This window comes from Leptonychotes weddellii, chromosome X (assembly GCF_054177405.1).
Source record: "Leptonychotes weddellii isolate Sample4059 chromosome X, ASM5417740v2, whole genome shotgun sequence".
Classification (NCBI taxonomy): Eukaryota; Metazoa; Chordata; class Mammalia; order Carnivora; family Phocidae; genus Leptonychotes; species Leptonychotes weddellii.
The window spans coordinates 21,902,825-21,911,936 of record NC_138385.1 but is presented as its reverse complement, the minus strand read 5'-3'; the positions used below and the strand labels follow the sequence as shown (position 1 = coordinate 21,911,936).

At 37.7% G+C, this 9,112-nt stretch overlaps 1 protein-coding gene across 2 annotated transcripts in view; it reads right to left on the bottom strand.

Annotated features, from left to right (window-relative positions):
• The window catches only part of TENM1 (teneurin transmembrane protein 1), a 330,568-nt gene that overhangs the window by 270,325 nt on the left and 51,131 nt on the right, over positions 1 to 9,112 (bottom strand). The window lies entirely within an intron of this gene.

Genomic DNA, 9,112 nt, shown 5'->3' with positions numbered 1-9,112 from the left:
TAAGGTAGCAGGAGGAGAAGAATGAAGCGGGGGAAATCGGGAGGGGTAGACGAACCATGAGAGATGATGGACTCTGAAAAACAAACTGAGGGTTCTAGAGGGGAGGGGGGTGGGAGGATGGGTTAGCCTGGTGGTGGGTATTGAGGAGGGCACATTCTGCATGGAGCACTGGGTGTTCTGCACAAACAACGAATCATGGAACACTACCTCTAAAACTAATGATGTAATAATGTAGGGGATTAACATAAGAATAAAAAAAAAATGTTGAGGCTATAGCTATCCCGGTGGTAGATGTTGGGGCATCAGTGAGGCAACCACAATGGGATTAGACGCTGCTCCTCAACACTGTTATCCCTTCCCTTCCCGTTTCCCTTGGTCGTGGAACTCTACTTTGTATATGGAAACTGCAGAGTAATAGTGGACAGGCTATCGCGAGAACATGGGAGGCCTTCGCTAAGCCAGTTTCCTGAGTGCCTAGTATGTGTAAGGTCCTATGATAGCTGTTGCAGATGTTAAAATATAGATGCTTATTAGGGTAGGAGTTGGAAGTAATACAGGTATAAAATTAATATAATGCAGAATAATTGACACAATACAGGTTCAATTGCTATCAGAGGGTTAAAAATACCTGTGTTGATCAGAGTGCAATGTGCACTCTCATATACTCTTCATGAGAGTATTAAAAAAAAAAACCCACCCTTGTGGAGGGTAATGTGGCACCATTTATCAAAAAACCCTTAAAATTTGGCTTACCCTTTTAGCCCACAATTTCATATCTATGAGTTAATTATGAATGTGTACAAACTACAAGGCTATCCATTGTAACATTTAAAAACTAGTAGAAAGTTATGATCAATTAAATATTCATCAAAAGGAGATTAATGAAATAACTGATGATATTATAAATAATACAAGATTACATTGTTATTAAATCATGTTACAGAAGACTATGAACTGGCATGGGAATAATTATGATGCATCAAATGAAAAACATCAGGCTATTAACAGTATGAATAGTATGATCTATAATGTGTGTGTGTGTGTACACATGTTGATGTCTGGAGAGAGAAAGGGCTGGGAGGATATATCGCAACATGTCCACAACATGGGGACTTATGGAGGATTTTAATTTTCTTCTTTAGGATTTATGTATTGTCGATACTTTTTATAATGAACATGGACGATGATGTTTGCCATCTGGGGGAAGAGGAATTTTTGTTTTAAAAGAAATAATTTATTCTCTAGTTTCAAATAAAATAATCCTTACAAAATATTTTTAAGGGATTAACATAACAATAAAAAAATTAAAAAAAAATCTAAAAAAGAAGTGGGTTATTTTCTGATTGGTGTGGCTAGAACTTTCAGTAGTACTGTGTTAAATAATAGTGGTGAGAGTGGACATCCTTGTCTTCTTCCTGACTGTAGAGGAAAAGCTCTGTTTCTCCTCGCTGAGGATGATATTAGCTGTGGGTTTACATATATGGCCTTTACTAGGTTGAGGCATGTTCCCTCTAAACCTACTTTGTTGAGGGTTTTTATCATGAATGGATGTTGTACTTTGTCAGATGCTTTTTCTGCATCTTGAAATGGTCATATGTTACTTATCCTTTTATTAATGTGGTGTATCATGTTGGATTGATTTGTGAATATTGAACCACCCTTGCAACCCAGGAATAAAATATCACCTCACACCTGTCAGCATGGCTAAAATCAACAACGCAAGAAACAAGAGGTGTTGGCGAGGATGTGAAGAAAGCGGAACCCTCTCACACTGTTGGTGGGAATGCAAACTGGGGAAGCCACTCTGGAAAACAGCATAGAGTTTCCTCAACAAGTTAAAACTAGAACCATACAATCCAGCAATTGCAGTACTGGGTTATTTACCCAAAGAATACAAAAACACTAATTCAAAGGGATACATGCAACCCCATGTTTAAAACAGCATTATCAACAATAGCCAAATTATGGAAATAGCCCAAGTGTCCATCGACTGATGAATGGATAAAGGAGATGTGATATATAGATATATATATGATGGAATATTACTTAACCATAAAAAAGAATGAAATATTGCCATTCGCAAAGACATGGATAGAGCTAGAGAGCATAATGCTGAGCAAATAAGTCAGAGAAAGCAAATACCATATGATTTCACTTGTACGTGGAATTTAAGAAATAAAACAAATGAGCAAAGGGGAAAAAGGGAGGCAAACCAAGAAACAGACTCTTAACTCTAGAGAACAAACTAATGGTTACCAGAGAGGAAGTGGGGGGGTTCCAAACAGGTGATGGGGATTAAGGAGGGCACTTGTGATGATCACGGGGTGGGAGTGTTGCATCACTAAATTGTACACCTGAAACTAATATTACACTGTATGTTAACTAACTGGCATTAAAATAAAAACTCAAAAAAAGTGGTTTAAAGAACAACAGATTAAAATTGGCTTGGCTGATTAGGGAGGCTTTAATGAGGTAGGATTAGAGATGAACCTTGAAATATGTGTAGGGCTTTGACAGGTGACAACAATGGGTAGGGTGAAGGGGCAGGTTGAACAAAATATGACATTGCAAAGCACAGCATGCGTTTGAGGCAAAGGAAATTGCTGGGTTGGCTGGAGTATAGTTAGGTATAAACGGTAGTGGAAGTTAAGGCTCAAAGGGAGGATTAGGGCCATATTGTGGAGGACGTTGAATGCCACACTTAGATATTTGGATTTAATTTATTAGGCAGCAGGGAGGCACTGCTATTTTCTGAGCAAATGAGTGTTATGATCAGTTTTCTTTAGGAAGATTAATTTGATAGCAATGGGGAGCACTGATGGTTTCTAGGTAAAGAAATGATATCATCAGAGCACCCTTTGCGGAAAGATAAATGCAATACTAGTGTAGAGAAAGACGAAATGGAGGCCTAAAGATTTGGCAAGAACACAAATTGGGATGGCACTGCAATAGCCTAGGTGAGAAATAATGGGCAGTGGTAGTGGGAATGCAAAGAAGGAGATTCCTTAAGGAGAAATTGCATAAATGTTGTCTCAGGGTTTGGCAACTAGTTGTGTGTGCACGTGCATGTGTATGCACCTGCATGCTCATGCACACATGTGAATGTGCTGGGGGCAAGAATAGAAAAAAAAATGAGGGAAAGGGAGGAATTCAAGGTTTAGGTTTTGAGCCTGAGTAACTGAAACCACAGGGCAATGATTAATAGAGTTAAGGGATTCTGTACTTAGCCCAGCACAAGCTACAGATAACTGGTGCTGGAGATGTGTTTGTTGAATGATGACTAGTTGAACTAGTTGTTGGCTGATGACTAGTTGGTTTGGGCAGGGTGTGGTGATGGGAGAAATATAATGAATTCATCTTTGGAGGTGCTGGGTTCCACCCACCAATGGGCTATCCAGATAGTCATGCTCAACCCAGGAGCTTTGGAGGTTTGAAGTTCTGGTGAAGTATTAAGGCTAGAACGAGACTGGGGAATCATATATACACAGGGGCAACAGCTGACATTGTGAGAGTGAATGAGGTCACCAAGGGCAGATAATGTTGGAAGAAAACAATAACTAGGACAGAAGCTGTGGAAATCCTTTTATCTGTTTTCTCATTGCAATTTTAAACATCAACCAAATCTGACTGAAAGGAAAAAAAAAAGTGGATCTGTTCATAATCCATCTAACATTTTCCTTTATGTTCCTAGGCAGAGTGAAAGGGGCTAATTTGTATGTCTAATACTCATATATAGTATATGGATTTGCAACCGAGAACAGGAAAGCTAGCCAGATAGCCTATTTAAAAATCACTCATCCACTTTTAGTTGGAGCTAGAGATTTCTAACACCTACCTCCTAATTTATCCTTAAAACTTTTAAGCATTTAATTGGTTTCTACCCTTGTCTTTGGATTAGGGCCAGTGCTGCCTGATGAATTTCTCTTGCAATTATTGGAAACCACTGAAACTCAAATGATAGTGGTTCTGAGTCAGGTACAGTATGGCAAAGGACTCAAAGTATGGTTGGTTTAACATACTCCATTTAAAGAGGCTTATAAGTTTTTTCTTTTTTTAGAAAATTTGGTCTACTCTGTTCCCCAAATAATGTGAATATGATGGATGTTAGAAGCCATATTAAAAATGTGTTGAATTCCCTTGGTTCAGTTACTTTTGTGAAATTAGGTTGGCCATAAGGAACAAAAGGCATAGTAGTTTTCATTTTGAAGATCAAGGGGGATATTTTATACACTTTAAGTTAAGCCAGTTTCCTGAGGGCACTCAAAAATGACAGAAAAAAATGCGTGTGCTGAGAATCACTTCACAATAATAAGGCAAGGATTAATTTTTCACCATCAAATGAATTGGACTGCTTCCAGCCAATCAAGACAGATAAAGAGGTGTGGGCACATTTAGTAGAACACCCTTTGAGGGCGGTGAAGCTTATAATTTTTTTAGTTTACTTTATCTTTCCAGGCAATAAGCTATTTATAATGTATATTTATATGAGTACATAATGCAAGTTAACTTACTTGCTATAGACTATGCATACCAAAGCAAGACTACATGGTCTTTCCTCTTCTCCAAACGGAACCTCCCTCTGCTGATTAGAGAAAGGAACTCAAAAAGTATGTGCAGGGTAGACTAAGGTAACTAAATAACTCCAGTCTTTGAGTTCTATTAGAAATAAATAATATTTTGTTCATATTAAGACCAATAAAATTAAATTATGTTGACCTTTGGGACATACCAATACATCACTAGAAAGCTATATCAGTACTTTCCATGGGGATGTATTTATTAATTCATTCAACAAATATCTTCAAAGCATACGCTGGGCACATTGGGAACACTGGGAATACAGGCACAGGCAACAAAAGTATTTAACAGCCAGGACACCATAGGTACTCGCTGACCAATAGGGAATCGGAAATAAACAACAAACATAGCCTAACTAGGACACACTGATTGCGTAAGAGCCTTGGATGCAGGATGAAGATACGGAGTCCTTAGCTTCTAGTGGATCCCCATCCAGATCTATGTATTTATAGCCATATCTTGAGGCAAGTTCCCCAAACCCAAGTATAAGACAACTGCTAGAATTAAGGGTAGGGCTGGTAATGAACAGACAGTATTAAATTATATTCATAGATTAATTAAACAAATATATTTTTTAAAGATTTTATTTATTTATTTGACAGAGAGAGACACAGCGAGAGAAGTAACACAAGCAGGGGGAGTGGGAGAGGGAGAAGCAGGCTTCCCGCGGAGCAGGGAGCCTGATGTGGGGCTCGATCCCAGGACCCTGGGATCATGACCTGAGCCGAAGGCAGACGCTTAACGACTGAGCCACCCAGGAGCCCCTCAACAAATATTTTTTGAGTGCCTACTTGTACCAGGCACTGTTTTCCTAAGTTTATAGCAGTGAATTAAATTTTTTTTAAAAAATCTCTACCTTCCCAGAACTCATATGAGAGGGTGGTGGGTTAAGACATGCAGATAATGAATAAATATATGCTATAATTAATAGAGCTGTGTGGAAACAAAGAAGCAAATAAATGAAATAATGTCAGGTAGTTATAAGTGCTATGAAGAAGAAAAATAAGTAAGACTAGTCAGGGAAGGCTTCTCGGAGGAGGTAATATTTGAACCAAGTTTTGAATGAAGTGAAGCCATATGAATATTTAGTCGAAGAACCTTCTAGGAGGAAGGAATAGCAATTACACAAAACCCTTAAGTTTTGTGTGGAATGTGTGAGGGGAGGAACACTAAGGAGCCCCATGTGAATGGAACTCAGTCAGGAAGAAGAGTGGTAGGAAAATTTTTAAACTGAAGGATTGTACCCATGATTGTGCTATCTCTGTGCTCTAACCAACTTCACAAACTGGTCACTCATAAACCTTACAAGTGAATAGAAAGTAACAAAACTCAGGAAACAAACTGAGGGTTGCTGGAGTGGTGGGGGGTGGGAGGGATGGGGTGGCTGGGTAATGGACATTGGGGAGGGTATGTACTATGGTGAGCGCTGTGAATTGTGTAAGACTGATGAATCACAGACCTGTGCCCCTGAAATTACATTATATGTTAATAAAATTAAATAAATAAATAAAAGACAAAAAAAGAGGGACGGTAATAAAACTAAAATCACACATACTGGAACATACACCTCCAAATGAGCAATGCTGGTTATAGTAGGTCTAATATAAGTACTCCTGGCCCCAAAGTCAAAGTTATTTTTCCTAAAGACATATATAAAAATATACATCCTCAATGAGTAAAGATTGACATGACCCAGATCTCTCCAGGAGTACCAGTCCCATATCGCCGCACTTCACTGAAATTCAATGGCCGGAAAGAATGTGTATGCCTATTCAGATATTCTAGGAATAATGTCTTTTCAGCTTATTAAGAATGGCAGTCCCTAATGCTCTCCTAACAAATATTCCTTAGAGTTGAGTCCTGTACATTTTATGATTATTATCCGTCTTGGTTTATCCAACTGCACAAAGCTACGCTCTGAAATTATAAATGTATTACAAAGGTAACAAATGGAGTATCTCACCATACCTAATCGCCAAACTCAATCAAGCACCTTGGATATCAAGGCAAGCTAACTTTAGGAGAATAAGCTCTTCTTAACTTGCACATTTCTCTAGGCTGAAAGCTCCAAGTCTCTTTGCAGTTACTTCTCTGCACTCTGTTGGGATGTTGGTCTTTTTCTCTTAAGTAAGACTGATGGTCTCTATTAATATTTATAACTTATGCTCCTTCCTCATTCCATTCCCTTTCAAAGGGCAAAAATATTCCCCTCTGAGAGAGACCATAAGAATGCTTCAGAAGTAGAAGTAGGAAATGGGTGCTTAATGACCTAGGTCTGTACTGTCCAACATGGTAGCCACTTGCCACATGTGTCTACCAAGCAACTGAGTGTGGCTAGTCAGAGTTGAAGACTTAGTATGAAAGGAAAAATAGAATATATCCAATGAATAATTTTTATATTAACTACATATTGAAATGACAATATTTTAGATATATATTCAATTAAATAAAAACTTTAATCCCAACTGTTTCTTTTCACATTTTGAATGTGGCTACTATGAAATTTTAAACTACATATGTGGTTTGCTTTGTATTTGTATTGGCCAGTGCTGATCTTGCCTCTCTAGAACATTTCACAAAGAGATAGGATGTTTCTCTTCTAGCACCCTATCATAGGACTTTTCACGTTATATTGAAGGTATCTATTGATATGTCTGCCCCATTATTATATTCAAAGGGCAGGGTCCATGTCTTCTTAATTTTTCTATCTCTGGTACTGAACTTGGTGCCTGGTAGTCAGGAGGTACTCTACTTATACACCACTGGTGGGACTATAGAGTGGTAAAGGAGCTTTAGAAAGCAATTTTGTGATAGCGATCAAAATTTAAATTGGGAATGTTCCTTGACCAAGGAATTCAACTTCCAGGAATCTACTAAAGAAATAATGACATATGTGCATGAAGGGGTATGTACAAGGAAATTCAACTTAGCATTGTTAACATAATGGCTTTGTTAATATAGTAAAAAAATAGAACCACCAATATATCCATCTCTGAGAGAATGGTATACCCATACTATGAAATCTTATGTAAGAATTAAAAGGACTGATCTCAAGAGACTGTCAGATTGGAGGAAGCTAAGGAGACATGACAATTAAATGCAGTGTGGGATCCTAGATAGGATCCTGGAACAGAAAAAAAAAAAAAAAAAGGAAAAACTGGAGAAATCAGTATTAAATTCTGAGTTAATAGCATCATACCAGTGTTAATCTCTTACTTTTAATAATTGTACTATGGTTATGCAAGATGTTAATATTGGCAGCTGAGTGACAGGTACACAGAAATTCAGAGCTACATCTACCCACTTTTCTGTAAGTCTAAATTTATTTCAAAATAAAAAGCCTAAAAAGAAAAAAGAACTGATTCAGTGGTGTTGTAGCCAGCTTATACTGGTTTACAAGAGCCAACGGTGCACATGTCTTCCCAATTCCACCTGCAGTGACTTCACGTTGGTAGTTGAAATCACCCATGGTGGGTTTATGAACACTCCAGGACTAGCAAACAGTGCAAATCATTTGTTTTGCAGAGAGAGCTGGTTGTTAAACATCAGCACACCTAGTTGCCCTACATGTATTCACACGAAAAGATTTCTAAGGTTTGTATAAAAAACATTGTAGAACAATGCATATCTGATGATCCTATTTAAGTAAAAAAAATATGTATCTCTTTATATGTAAATGCATACAAAGAGAACTGGAAGGATTATACCCCAAACCATTGATCTTTAGAGTGGGAAGCTGGAACTTCAACATTTTCATAGTAATGTTAGAATCTTTTACAATGATAATGTATTCATGTATTGTTATATAATAAAAAAATACTAGTGCTCAACAAAACTTTTTTATTTTTTTTAAAGATTTATTTATTTTGGAGAGGGGAGAGAGAGAGCGTGTGGTGAGGAGGGGCAGAGGGAGAGGGAGAGAGAGAATCTCAAGTAGACTCTGAGCAGCCCGGCTCGGGGCTTGATCTCAGGATGGTGAGATCAGGACCTGAGCTGAAACCAAGAGTTGGACGCTTTACCAATTGCACCACCTAGGTGCCCCATGAACAAACCTTTTTTTTTTTTTTTAAGCTGAATGAATAGATGCATTGTTTTGTTCATTCTGTTGTATTACAATTTTCTGTCTAAAATAGAGCTTTTCGGAACAATTTAAGGCAGCAGAGCAATTCAGCAATTAAATAGGAATAACCCCGAAACATATAAGACAGATAAAACAGAACTCTTGATTGAAAGGGATTGGGGGTCCAAAAGAGTTGCCCCAAAACTCCAAAGACATAGTTTGAAATCTACTGGTCTCAAAAATTATCCTCAAAATACCTGAACAAGAAACGTTTGGGTGCTTGGAAGAACTCTCTTTTGGCAGTTAAATCTATTGTAATACCTTTATAATGGTATTGTCAGGACATATGAAACCTTTCATATTATTCTGTATCTTTTGGTATTTTGTGTCCACTCTCTTCTAGATAATATTAAAACCCACTTAATAACAAGATAAATTGGGCTTTGATTCTAAATACACAAGTAAACCTTGAAA